Genomic DNA, 14,954 nt, shown 5'->3' with positions numbered 1-14,954 from the left:
GTCTACCTTAGTTTTCTCAACTGTAAAATTGCAATAATAATAGCAGCAACCTTGCAGGATTATTGAGAGTATAAAATATTTGTAAAGCACTTTGAAAATACTTGGCATGTAGTCAGCATTGAATAAATACTTATTCACTTTCCCTCTAATTTTTATAGGTTTTTCTATTTCTTTCCTTATTATAGGTCTATTTATCTTCTCTATTTCTCATTTTATCATTTGTAGAATTTTTCATTTTGTAGGTATTAGCTTGTATTTGGTGACATTTTTTAAAAGAATATAACTGATCATAGTATAATCCATAATTTTAAAAAGTTGCTTTAATGTTGATTTAATGTCACATTTCTTTTTCCCATCTTTATTAATTTATGTTTTATCTTTCTGGTTAGTTAAACTAACAGATTATCATCTTTTTTATTCTTTTCAAAAAGCTGATCACTAACTTCTTTGACCATGGGTTTTAAAACTGAATGGGAAATAGAAATCATGTAGTCCAAGTGATTATAGCAAGGGGGAGGCTGAGGCCCAGAGAAGTTAAGTGGCCTATCCAACTTCAGAGATGTAGTATCAGAGCAGATATCTGAGCTCTAAATTCAGTGCTTTCTCCTATACCAGGTTTATTTTTCAAATATAAATATACTTTCTTTGTCAATTTTGTTGAAATCAGCTCTTAGATCTATTTTCCCCTCCTACTTTTTCCTGTTTCTGCTAGTTACTTTGTCCTCTTTCTAAGTTCTTTCAGAAGAGATTTACTGTATATGTATAGCTTATATCAGATTGCGCACCATCTTGGGGAGGGAGGTGGGAAGGAAGGGAGAGGAAAATTTGAAACTCAAAAGCTTGTGGAAGTGATGGTTAATAATTCAAAATAATTAATAAAAAAAATAAGTAGGTATGTAAAAAAAAAAGAGAGATTTACCAAGCATGCTTTTCCCCCCTATATTACTAATATGGGGTATAAAAACTACATGATTCATTTATATTCAGGAATATCATGAAGACATTTGTGTAATGAGGAAAATAATGGTGTGATGAGGGTAGGACATAACAGATGTCAAAGTTCTGCACTGAAGCTTTCACATAGCATAAAGTTCCAGAGTACATTTCTGAACTCGCAGATTCACAGAAGTATTTGAGTATTAATATAGACATTTAACAATGTATTTCTTTTAAAAAACACTCTGGCATCATACCATAAATTTTGATCTGCTGCATTTATAGTCTACTTTTATACTTCTTTATATATTTACCTTGAGTCAAGTGGTAAAGTAATTTTAAAGTTCCCAACCAAATGGAAATGGATAAAACATTTGCATTTGGTTAGGGATGTTTTACTTCTGATTTGGTTGTTTTTGCTATTTACTCTATTGGGATACAGAGATTCCTTTACGAATTTCAGTCTTTTCATATTTATTGATTCTTTGTGCTTCCATGAATATTTTTTAAGCAATCTATGGCATAGTAGATAAAGAGCTGGCCTCAGAGCCAGGAAGACCTTGGGTTGAAATCTTATTTTTAGGTATGTGATGCTAGGAAAGTCATTTTACCTCTCAGTGATTTGAGAAATTCCATAAGACTAAGCTGCTGAGAAGGCGCTTCTCTGTAGAAGGAGTTTCTTTGGCAATTCCTTCTATCAATGGAATCACAGATTCAGTATCTTTCCCCTTATTGCATGTATAACTATAAAATAAGTGTATCTCCTGTGCTAATGTTAAATGTGCTTAACTTATCTGAGTGTTTCTTCATATGTAAAATCAAATATTAATACCTGCTTTACCTAACACATATGGTTGTTGTGAGGCTTAAACAGGATAATGTAGGCAAAGTAGTATATAATTGTCAGTTAAGATTAACTTCAGGAACAATAGAGAAAAACTAAGAGGAACAGATAAAGCCAAATTCCTCTCTGCAGGCTAAACTACATGGTGAGAACTTTCATTCAAGGGAAGAAAAATAGTCAAGGGGGTAGCTGAAAAGAGGGCAGGTATCATGGGAAACTAGAACGCCATGGCAATAGTCATAGCAATGTACCACTGAATATTGCTTTTCTTTTCTATGACTTTTTTTTTCTTAGTTTCTCTGTTTAAAACTAGCTAGGTATCATCCCATTGCTTGGGAGTCTTCAAAATGGAGTTGGAGTTTCTGCCATAGTAGCTCTCTTTGGCTTTCTGCTCTCCCCTTCCCCACCTTTGCAGTTTTGATACTTGTTAATTGAAACTGGATTTTTTATCCCCTCCCTTTAAATTTGCTCATTATTTTGAAATTTACCCTTCCAGGATTCTATTTTTGTTGTTCCTCATTACAACATACTTCTATGGATATTTTGATGGTTTTAGCAAGGAGAAACCATCCTTCAGTATTGTTTTGTTATTTTCATAAATTTCCTAAATTTGTAGACACTGAATGCAGTATTGTGACATTTCTAGACCGGGGAAGGAAGAAGGACTATAGGTTGGTAGTAAGCAGGGACACAGAGAGACATCCAGGTTGGAATTGAAGGATCTGTGGATGGGATGCCATCTCCTGAAGATAGTGTTTCGGAGATTGATGGAGCAAGTCTATAAGAATCCTGACCAATCAAGCAATATATCAACACAACAGTCATTGGTGAAGTGTCTACTGTGTGCCAGTTAATGTGCTGTAAACCGACAATGGAAAGGTAAAAATAAAACAGTGCTTGTCCATAAGCAGTTCAATCTCTAATGGAGGAGAAAACATATGTGCATGTATGTATGTATATATGTATGTGTGTGTGCATGTGCATACTCAAAAGACATACAAAGCAGATACAAATTTACCCTGAGGGCAAAGAACTACAAGTTATGCAGAGGGAGAAACAGAGATGAAGAAAAGCCTCTTTCAAAGGTTGTGCTATGGCTGAACCTGGGATTTTAAGAGTCAGAAATGAAAAGGGAGAACATTCTAGGTCTTTGTTGTTGCTCAATCAATTTTTAGTTCTGTACAACTCTTCGTGATCCCATTGGAGGTTTTCTTGGCAAAGAAACTGGAGTGGTTTGCCATTCCTTCTCCAGCTCATTTTACAGATGAGGAAACTGATACAAACAGAGATAAGTGATTTGTCCAGGGTCACACAGCTAGTAAGTGTCTGAGGCCAGATTTGAACTCACAAAGATGAGTCATCCTGACTCCAAGACTGGCATTCTATCCACTGTGCCACCTAGCTGCTCCATTCTAGTCCTAGGGAATGCAAAACAGGAGATTTCACTGAAGTAGTTTCTCCAACCTAGAACTTCTGAGTATTTTCTTATACAAAGCAAACCTGTGATAAAAGGGCATTGATGACAGAGAAATGCTTGAATGCTCAGCATGAAGCAGTAATTTTTTTTAACAACTGTGATTCATTTGTTTTATGTTAGCTAATGTTTTCTTTTAACTAAAGATTTCACCTTGATAATGCTTTCCAAAAAGTAGAGATCAGAGTCACAGGAGGCAGATTTGATTCCTTGTTATGCAATCAGCCATACTTGCTCTCTCTTGCATGAGACCCAGACACAATGCTACACCTCTCCAGGTTTCACTTTCCTTAATATGAGGATTGCACTAGAGACAGAGAAGTTTGAAGTCCTTTATTGCCTTTAATACCCAGATACTAACTCAGGGAGTTGGCTGGTTGTTGTCCTTCTTACTCAAAGAGGACCAAAATGACATCACTATGTCAAGGTTAATGTGCAGTATGTCTGTATAAGGCTGATCAGACCAATATGAGATTGGAAGGCTTTACCACAGGTCAGGCAAATAATCTGCATGAGCATTTGGAATGGAGATAACACTAAATTTGAGCGTATCAACCTGTTAAGCCATCCAGTGAATAAATGTTCCCATTTTAAGATGGGGACTCAAACGATTACAGGTGTGAAAGTCCTATACAATAACCCTGGCCCTTTTTTTGGATGAGCATCCTTAATCCAAGTTTTACACTTATCATCACATAGATCAAGCAACAGATTTCTGAAACTAGAATCTTGGCCCCGTCACTTAAAAATTGTGACCAAAGGCAAGGCCCTTGACCTTTCTGAACCTCAGGTGCCTCAAGTATAAAAAGAGAAAAAAATTATAACATTCAATACAAAGTACTACTATTGGTAAAAAGGGAGTAATATATGTTAAGGATTTTCCACATGTTAAAGTCTTGCACAAATATCAGTTGTTATCATCATCATCATCAATCATCATCATCATCATCACAGTATTCATTATGCTTTTCTAATTACTTCCAATTTCTCATTTCCTGGTTGTTGTTTTTTTTTCCTCAAAGAACTGCTTTATTTATACTGAGAGTCCAGGCTCCCCATTCAAGTGGTCCTTTAAAAAAACACCCCCATGAATTTTAGCCCCAACAGAAGTCCCTATTCTGGAGAAACCCCAGACATGGGGACAAAGGCTTTTTCAGCCTCACTCATATGTACTGCCCAGCTTCAGCCAAGGGAAAACCAAACTGCAATGCTAACATATCCCTGGAGTGGAGGGGTTAGGAAAGGCAGGGTGGCGGACGTGCCTTTGGGGCTGGGCCTTGTCACATCCAGCCTTGGGTCTGGTGCCTGGGTCCCCAGAATTCTTTTTTAGCAAATCCTTGCCTGGTAGCAGAGGGCAGGAAGAGAAACTTCTACCAACAAAGGTCTGCCACAGAATCAAAGGCTGGATTCAGGGGCAACTCCTTTCCCAGGGGCCTTGGGATTTTTTTCTCAGGGAGCAGGAGGCTGTCCACCTTGCTCATGGCCTCATCATCTTCATCATCCATGCTAGGCCAGAAAGACTGGTCTTCTACTCCCTTCAAATGCTCATTGAGGTCCTTCAGAGCCAGTTGCTTCCTGCACTCAGCATCCTGGGGGTCTGTGCCTGGGAGGCTAATGGTGAGGGAAGAAGGAGCCCCCACATCATAGCGCTTCACAATCTTTCTGCAGATCTTCACCTTCACGAGAAGACTGTGCACCAAGTTTGCCACCAGGGCCACAACAAGCTGCAGGATTTCGGAGAAGAAGGTGGCAAAGGCAAAGTGGTCCAACATTCCCCCTGCCCAGGCTGTGGTGCTGGTAGAATCGCAAGTAGACTCAGCCTGCCAGCAACCCAAAGCCATAGGAGGCCAGGACACTGCTTTCCACAAGAAGAGCGAGTCGCAGCAATACGAGAGAGATGAGCAGCAGCACACTGCTTCAGAACCACGCTGCCCCCATGGCCTGTTTGAGGGCCACCAGGATCTGGCTCAGGAAGTCCAGCACCCCATGGATGCACAAGGTGAAGACATAGAGGCCAGGTTGAAGGAGGTCATGTAGTTGAGGAGGTAGGCGAAGGCCCCAGCAGCCCCATGGACATGTTCACCACGGCGAAGAATACGAGCAGCTCTAGAGCCCCCCAGAGCAGCTCCAGCAGCTGACCGGCTGCCACCGCCGTGGCCAGGCTCAGGTCCAAGTTCCACACGTGCAGCTCCACCAGACCGTGCGTGGCCAAGGTCCAGACCCAGAAGTTGGGCGGGAAGAGGTAGCCGGGGATGACGACCAGGCCCACGCCCGTGTCCAGCGCGAAGGACAGCAAATAGAGGAGCAGCACTGAGGCGCACAGGGCCTTCGCCACCACGCTGGCGCTGGCCAGGGCGATGCCCAGGGGCAGACGGGCCACCCTGGCTGCTGCATCTTCCTTTGCGGCTGGGGCCTGGACTAGAGAGGGGGCCGCGGGCCGAGGCCAACTCTGGCCTCGGCCCGCGGCCTACACCATCTGCCCCTCTGATTTCCTGTTCTTAAAGAGCAATGGCCTAGCATCTGCCCTGATTTACGAATAGTGAAGCTATCCAGGTTTGCTTTTTTTTTTCTTCCTCCATAGGATGTCCCAAAAAAGACTTAGTATAGTTTTCTTCTTACTGAAGCTGAAAATTGCACTAAGACCTTTGGGACACTCAATAAACTTCAATTAAAGACAATTAATGACAGCACTTTTTTCCTTTGGATACAGAAAATCACACAGAATGCACGAAGAATGTTCCACAAAAAAATGTGTGTTGCCTTGAGCTCTATCACTCCAAGTTAAAAAGTAATCAATTACTGGGTTTTTGTTTTGTTTTGTTTTGTTTTTTTACTATTTCTGATTATTTTAAATGGTTTCTCTATAAGTCAGGTAAGATCTATAGTCAACTTTATTTTTTGTCACTTTTCACTTTAGAAGTTGTGAGGTGCAGAGATTCAGTAACAACTTATAACCGTGGAGCTTTGCTCAAGATTACAATTCTCTAAAACTGGACTGGCCACAAGGTTACTATAAAATAATGGTCTTTAACAACAACAACAACAACCACAAAGAAAATTGGTATATACATAAAATGAATGAATTGGTTGCCTTGGTGTGAAAAGCAACCAAGAGGCAAATATAATAAGGTTATGAAAATTATCTTCAAGTGAGAAAGAATTTAAGCCACATTTTGCTGTGCCGTCAACAGCTAACGAGAGAAATCCTGCTCAGTAGGAAGAAAAAATAACTTGTTACTAGCTATCAGTTCTCTATTAAGTGAGAATTTTTTTTTTATTTTATGCAAACCAAAGAAATGGTACACTAACTACTTAGGAAATTCAAGGGCTGTGCATTTTGCTCTTTTCTGCAATATTTGCACATTAAAATATGCTAAAATAAGAATGGTAGTTCCTCAAATTCATATGCCTATTCAAACTATAGAATAAGATGACCCAAATATTTCATGTTCTGTAATCTACTATTATCAGATTGCCTTGATGGTCAGTTGTACATTCTGTAAAGCAAGCTGAAAAAGACAGGCTTCTTTAAGAGAGCTGTTTGGAGTTTAAAAGGGACAACATTGTTGTGGACAGAGAGAGATGGTCAAAACTACATGCCTAAGTTACAATATTACTGGAAAATCCATGCCTATGCAGATAATGTGCATGCATTTCACAAAGTTTGCACTTAGGAATAGGTGACAGGGCTCTTAAGAAAAATGGGAATGTATTACCCCTTTACATTCAGTCTGGGCATTATGGAGGAAGTCAGATTGTATTTAACTACTTTGTATATATTTGCTTTTATTGATTTTCATAGTAATCCTGTATATATTCTTAAAGATACTGCTCTCTCCTTTTAGAATGTATGATCCTTGCAAGTAGGGATATTTTCATTTTCTTTGTGCCCCTACTACCTATCATACTACCTCATATGTAGTAGGACTTTCATTCTTTGTACTTGTATCTTCAGCAGCTAGCATAGTGCCTAGCACATAGTAGTTGTTTCATAAATATTTGTGGATTAAAAGGAAGGAAGGTAATTTACCAAAACTAGAGGAGAAGAAGGAAGCATAACTACAGGGAAAGTTATTTCTTCAGAGGAATTGAACAAAACATATGCAAGGCTCAGAATCAGAATTTTTTAAGAAGACAGGAACCTTAGAATTCATTTCCTTCCCCTGCCTTGTAATCAGCAGATAGAAGCACAGACTCTTAGAAGGGACAGCAGAGGCCTGTTGGTTCAATTTGTTCCTGACTAGGATCCTATACACAATAAACCTGATAAGTGTTCATACAGCCTTCACTGAGAGTCTTCTAATGAAGTGGAGTCCACTCCCTCGAGAGTTAAACCATTTCACTTTTGGAAAGCTTCAAATGTTAGCAAGTTTTCTATGACCTCATGTTGATCAGTTTAGTGCACAGATTAACTGTCTCCACTTAAATCAAGCCTGAATCAGACCCTGCCACTCCAACTCACTGATCCTAATTCTTCCTTCTGGGACCAAGCAAAATAATTCTAATCCTTCTTCTATATGGCATCCTTTTAAATACTTGAGACTAGTAACATGTGCTCTCCTTTTACTTATCCCAATTGTGACTTTTTTCACTAAGAAAAACATTCCAGTTTCCTTGAAATGTTTCATTTATGGCATGATCTCAAGGTCTCAGAGGGGTGTGCTAGAATTAACTTGAACCAACTTCTAAAAGCAGATTGTTAAATTTTCAGTCTGAACATACATACCTCAGAAGTCAGCAAATGCTACAAATCAGGGCTTGATTTATTGCTTTTTTCCTTGCCTAGAATAAAAAAAAAAGGATGGAGAAAATGTTAATAATACAGATTAAACTTTAAAGTGTGTTATGACACATTTTTTTTTCTGGAGAAAATACTTCTGCCTCTTGGCCCTCTCTCTTCACCCTCTTCTGGTCCTTTAAAAGGGTACCCAGAAATGAATGCAAAACTCCATAAATTCAAGATGATAATGATGATGATGATAACAATAGCTAGCATTTATAGAGTGCTATAAAAAAACTTGGGCAGCTAGGTGATTCAATGGATAGAGAGCCTGGAGTCAGGAAAACCATCTTCCTGAGTTTACTATGTCCCCTGACCTTCTGACCCTCACTTAACCCTATTTGCCTCCATTTTGTCACATATAAAATGAGCTGGAGAAGGAAATGACAAACCACTCCAGTATCTTTGACAAGAAAACCCCAAATGGGGTCATGAAGAGTTGGCTGAAATGACTGAACAACAAACAAATAAAGGCTTGAAAAACTTAGTTTTCATATTTTATATTATTTAATCCCTGTAGAAACCCTGTAAGGTAGGTGCTATTATTATCCCCATTTTTATAGGTGAGATGACTGAGACAATGATTTGCCCAGGGCCAGGCAACTAGTTAGCATCTGAGACAGAATTGGAAATTAAGTCTTTCTGTGTCCAAGTCCAGTGCTCTATCAACTACACCACCTAACTGTGATCTGAATAGGCAAAGTTCAATGTAAGTATAATTCAGTGACAAAAAATCATTCATAACTTTTTACCTACTTTCCACCTACTTTCCATTCTCACTATCAACACCTGAGTTTAAACTCTCATCATTTATCACATAATTTTGTAATAATTTCCCAGTTATTTTCCATACCTCTATATCCAACCATCTACATACCAATGCCATAACAATCTTCTTTAAAGATAACTAATTATAATATTCTGCTGCTTAAAAATCTTCAGTGGCTCCCTACTGTGTGTGGTTTGTTCATTGTTCTCGAAGAGGACCATGGTATCAGGAAGATGATGTCATGACTTGCAAGTGAATTGAATCTGAGTGAGGGAAGGTTATGCAAAGTCACCAGTCTCACTTTCTCCTCCAGAGCTGCCTGGGTCTAGTGACCAGATATAGATCAGGTTGACTGGAGATGGCCCAGGATATAGTACAAGACCTTGCCTTTTGAAGCTAAGGTCTTTCCCAGTTCTTACTTTGAGTGAGGCAACACCCACTCAACGTTTAGATTTGACCTATTTAAGAAGTGAGTCAAGGATAGCCCCTTTAATAAAAAAAAAAAATCGAACTGGGAGGGAAAGACCCTCAGGGTTGCTGGCCAAAAGAGAAACAATTGCTATTTATATTCACTCTGAGACATCAGGTCCCAAACAATAACCATTCATTTATTTTTTTTTGTATTTTATATTTTTATATTTATATTTTAACCAGTAAGTGGCTCCCCACTACTTACCATTTGAAGTCCAAACTTGATCTGGTATTCGAGATTCTCCAAAATATTGCATTCCCTATTTTCTAGCTTTGATATAACTATTCCTTCCATGAATACTATGATCTGGTCAAATTGGAATACAATGGTATATTTCTTTTCCAGTAGCATACAAGATCCTAAAGGATAAGGCCTGTCCCATTTTTGCCTTTGTATCCACAATGTGTATACATGCATAATTAATGGTTTTTTTAGTAAATGTTTAGAAAACTAAATTCAGAATTAAGATAAGCCTAGAAGCATACTCCAAACTTCCTGGCATCTGCAGTATTTTTCTCTGAAATGCTTTCCCCCCAAATCCCTGTATATTGAAACTTTTGCCAACATTCAAAGCCCAATTTAAATCCCACATCCTCTGTGAGAGCTTTTATGATCCTCCAATATAGAAGAGCTCTTTCCTTCTCTTAATCCTTAAGTCACTTCATTGATACTTCTACTCTAGCACATTCAACCTTAGATGTAGATATTTATATATGTGGTTTAGTCTTACTACTAATTTGTGAACTCATTGAGGGAAAATATTGTGTTTTGATAATCTTTGTGTAATGAAAGTTTGATCAGGTGGCTTCTAATCAAATTGAACTTTCAGTCCTCTTAATGAAATTCCCCTTTCAAATGTTGAGTGGTCCCATTTGTTCTGTGAAAGTATGTGAGACAAATGGCTGTTTTAGACCTAGAATGTCAATTTTTTTGCAAATTAATAGGTATTCAAATAGGATAAATAGTTGGTGAAAACAGTGTATGTGCTTCATAGGTGTGAATTACATTAGAATCTTTTTATTTGCTCATTTATTCATTTTTGTAAATAAGAGGAAATGCATGTTTAAAAACGGGAGATTTGACCCTGGCAGGACTAAAACAATTGTTGCTTGGGAGAACTGCTAGAAGGTAGCAAGACAGAAAGGAGGATTTTCACACACACACACACACACACACACACACACACCAACCCCACCCCTCCATGCACATTAGCAACATCATCCTACAGCAGAAATATATGACTACATGATATATGTGCTTGCATACAACCTCAGCAGAGAATGCACTGACATTATTTTATGAATCCAACTTCTTGTGAAGAAAAGAAGTTTAAAGAGTGGGTGCCTAAAACTAGTTCCACAGCTTAGTCAATGGCAAGCCACACAGAACAGAGATTACACTCTGTCTGCTAGGCCACAGAGGACAGTTCTAGGAGCAAAGGGAGGACATTGCAGAGCCTAATTGAGGCCTGATTTAAGCATAGAAAGTTGATGTGGGGATTACTCTGCTCAATATTTCAAAGATCTGCCATTTGTTCTCTTAGGCTGGAGAAGTTAAAATCTGTCTAAATCATCTTTGTGACTTTCAAGAGTTATCATATTTGGTACTCAATGACCATTCGTCTCCACAAAAATTAGTTTCTCCAGACTTCTCTTAGACTTAGGCTTCTTCTTTCAAGAGATGCAAAATCCATCCTACCACCAATTCTATGTTCAAATCCTTTTCCAGCTTGTTAGGAGCTGGCAGAGCTCGCCTCCTGGTAGCATAGCTTTTTTTTTTTTTTAATTGAGGTTGATTCATGAGTCATAAGGCATTGGAATGGATCTTTATAGCATGTACTAACATAAAGTACAAACTAGGGATTGCTTGGGATGTGGAAGCCAGGGGTTTTATATCTTTTGGGTGTGTGCATGAGTGTCTATATGCATTTGTGTGCTGGTGCAGAACTATAATTCTGTCTGTTTTGGTAAATATAGGTGTTTCTCCTTCCAGAGATGGAGAACAGCAATTCATTTATAATTTATATTTTAGATGGTTGTCAGAGGCATTGAAAGATGAAGTGTTTGCTCATAGTCACATTACTAGTATATGTCAGAGGCATGACTTGAGTCCTGATCTTCCCAACTCCAAGGCCAGCCTGCAATATGATAGGACATATTAGTTCTTTTTATATCTTTATTTAAACTTCTAGAGAATAATTCTAGTAGAATAATAGTTCTAGAGAACTTTGATCAAGGACCTCTTTTTAAATACTGGGTCTGGGGAAAAATACATTTTTCAACTAAGTTGGTTTGTTAATATGGGATGAGTGCATTTTCCTCAGGGAAAATAATTATTAAGGAAAAAAAGTGAAATGTCATCCATATATTTTCTGTCAAAAGAAACCATGTCAGAGTCCTGCATAATATTATAATTAGTGAGCATAAAATGCCACCTAAGTACACTGAAATTATTACAACCACAAGAGAATGTGTATTTTGTGAATCACATTATCTCAGGGAAACTCAAAAGAATTAATAATTACAATTCATTCATTTTCAAGTATCACCAAGGACTCAGTTGTACAAATATATTCTGCTCTTTTTCATAATTCTCTTTTTAAGAGAGCTAACCTTTTTTTCACACCCTGCTCTTGTTCCATGAATGCCCACATAGAATTTTTTTCACCTTCTCTAAATTATAACAGGAAAATGATCATGATTTCTGTTGCAGGCATCTAAACTTCCTTTTCCTATGTGTATAATGTGTGACTTTTCTCTGGCAGTCATAACAGGGTAATACAATCATTCCAGTGGCCTACTGGAAGCAGTTGGTTAGAGTTGCCATTCTAATTATTTGTTTCCATAGGCCCCTTTTAGGTCATTCATGAAAATGGATTCCCTTTAACAGTCATTTATTATCCTCTTAAAGCTACCCATTCCAATCCAGTCAATCTGTTGTTTCTTCCAGTTTCCTCTGTACCATTCAATCACTAATGGAGAAGCTCTGGCTGGTAGGGAAGGAGAAATGAGCACAGGGAAATTTTCAAATGGTTCCATATTCAGGCATTTTATTTATTTGTTTTTTTTTCTTTTCCTATCAGAAGATGGGTTTGATGAGATAAGTTGCTAGTTGGGAACTTGAAGATTCAAAAGATACTGAAAGGAAGTTCTGGTGTGCTACTTTATTACCATGCTTGCATCATTGGAGAAAGATAATCTGCCTAACAGTTCAAAAAGCACTTAGGGAGAGAAACCCCTATAGAGAAAGAAGACATAATTACACCTAAATGCTCAACAAAGAGAATTGGCCCCGGAAAGTAAGCGGGGGAAGATCTTTTTGAAGAATCACAAAGTTAAGCTGAGCTTTTAACTGTAAAATGAATAGAAAAAAAGCATAACAATAAAGGGAAAAATAATCGTGATTTTGAGGTCACACTATCAACCAAAAAAAAAAGAAAAAGAAAAAAAGAAGAAAGAAAACCTATTTCTCTCAATTGAATATGCAACATGAAGTATTCTGCATCAGAACTCACTTCTCTTAATGCATTTGTCATCCTCTTGTGATAATTGTCCAGCAAGCAGCAAAGCCCGATACATTGAATATATCAGAGGCAACCACAAAGACCATATTTGCTGACAAGACTCTAACTTTCTTTAGGAGCAGGAAACAGAGGTTAGTTGAGGGGTGGGTGGGGTGAGCTGGTTAAAGGGCTAGAGAGCAGTGATTATGTAGTCATTTTCCAGTTAGCTGGAAGAAGAGTTTCAAAAAACATACCAATAGAGGGTACAATTCAATCCCATTAGCATTTTAAGTGCCTACTACTATACAACCATACTTGGTTCTGGAGATATAAAAGTAAAAAACAAAGCATTCTCCTCTATCTGGGGCTTATAAAATTGTATTCTTGAAGGAATGGACATGAATATTGACATGAGTTTTTGCAATGCATTGCTTATAGGTGGATGATTCAAATCCAGATTTTTGTTGTTGAGACAATTAGGTTGAATTGAATTGAAGGGATGAAGCTGATATAAATAAGTGGCCCAGGTGAAACATATTAGGAGTGACTTTGACTTGGTGAACATGGTAAGTAATAGGGACCAAGAGTTCGGAATGATTAAGACTTCTGGGAGAAGACCTAGTCTTTGAATCTTGAAATGAGTTTTCTGTCAGAGCCAGTTATATGAAACTTTATGAGAATGGCAAACATCAAAACTGTATTTCATTATGGCTCTTCAAAAGGACTACTTGCTATGGTCATCATAGTGCCACATTAGGGTGAGAGAAGTGAGGCAGCCACAGCTGCTACAGGGACTAACCTGTGCTAGCAACTAAAATGATAACTTGAATAGGTAAAATTTTCAATATAAGTAGATTTCTAATCCAGAATCTTTTCAGGAATGTTTGTGTATGTGTGTATATGAGAGAGAAAAGAGAGAGAGAGAGAGAGAGAGAGAGAGAGAGAGAGAGAGAGAGACAGAGAGAGAGACAGAGAGAGACAGAGAGACTGACAGAGACACACACAGAGAGACAGAAGGAGAGTCAGAGAGTCAGAGACAGAAATGAAGACAGAGACAGAGACACAGAGATAAATTCCTTCATACAAATTCATGTAAGAGAATGTAAGAGAATAAAGGCCACAGAGTTGTGAAATGCCTTTATTGCTATTAGTTCAATACATTGCATGAATCCTAAATCCACAACTAAGGCAGAGAAATCAGGATTATATGCCAGATTGGAAATTTAAAGGACTGTCAACAGTGATAATATTCCTAAAGGAAAGGACATCTTAGGGTACCTAATCTCAAAGAATAATCTTTTCTAAAACATCCCTGAATCGTTGCTCAGCTTTTCTTGAAGGTCTCTGATGAATGGGAACCTACTGCTTCCTAAGATAGTTCGTTCACCTCTTTGCAACTTATACCCATACCCATGGTTCCTGGTTCTATCTACTGTGACCAAAAAAAAAAAAAAAAGCTAGCCTCTCTTTTGTGTAGGCATTCAAATACTTGAAGAGAGTTATGTCCTTACCCACAATCCCAATGAGTCTTTTCTTCTTCAATCTAATCTTCCCTTATTCCTTCATCTAATCACCATATGGCATGAACTCAAGAGTCTTCAACATCCTGGTAGTCCTCCTCTAAAGTTCAGAAGTTTGCCAATATCCCTACTAAATTGTGATTCCTAGAGCTAAGCACAACATTTCAAATCTTATCTGATTAGAACTAAGTGAAGCAAGATAATCATCTACATATTTCTAGAAATAATCTCTCAATATAGGCTATAATTGCATTGACTTTTTTCCTCCTTCCTCCTCCTTTGTTTTCTCCTTCTCCTGCAATTCCTTCCTCCTGCTTTCTTTTTTTTTGTCAAGGTAGACTCATACTGAACTTTCAGTTCAATATGATTTTTTTTAAGGAAAACTATTCTTTTAAAATGATTCTTCTAGGGGCAGCTAGATGGCGCAGTGGATAGAGCACTGGCCCTGGATTCAGGAGGACCCGAGTTCAAATCTGGCCTTAGACACATAACACTTACTAGCTGTGTGACCCTGGGCAAGTCACTTAACTTATGATTATATTGATTATCTAGCCTTAAAAATGTAATCAGCAGAGCCAATATGGCAGAGAAAATTCAGGAAATTTCCTGAGCTCTCCCTTGTTTCCCTTAGAAACAACATTAAATCAAGTCTCATAA

General features: G+C 38.1%; 1 pseudogene; it reads right to left on the bottom strand.

Moving 5' to 3' along the window:
- Positions 1-4,649: 4,649 nt before the first annotated feature.
- Positions 4,650-9,569, bottom strand: LOC110217702 (transmembrane protein 115 pseudogene; annotated as a pseudogene).
- Between the last annotated feature and the right edge of the window lie 5,385 nt (positions 9,570-14,954).

This window comes from Phascolarctos cinereus, unplaced genomic scaffold (assembly GCF_003287225.1).
Source record: "Phascolarctos cinereus isolate Bilbo 61053 unplaced genomic scaffold, phaCin_HiC Scaffold_5;HRSCAF=322, whole genome shotgun sequence".
NCBI lineage: Eukaryota > Metazoa > Chordata > Mammalia > Diprotodontia > Phascolarctidae > Phascolarctos > Phascolarctos cinereus.
Note: the sequence above shows the minus strand (reverse complement) of the source record. Positions and strands in the feature narration are given on the sequence as shown.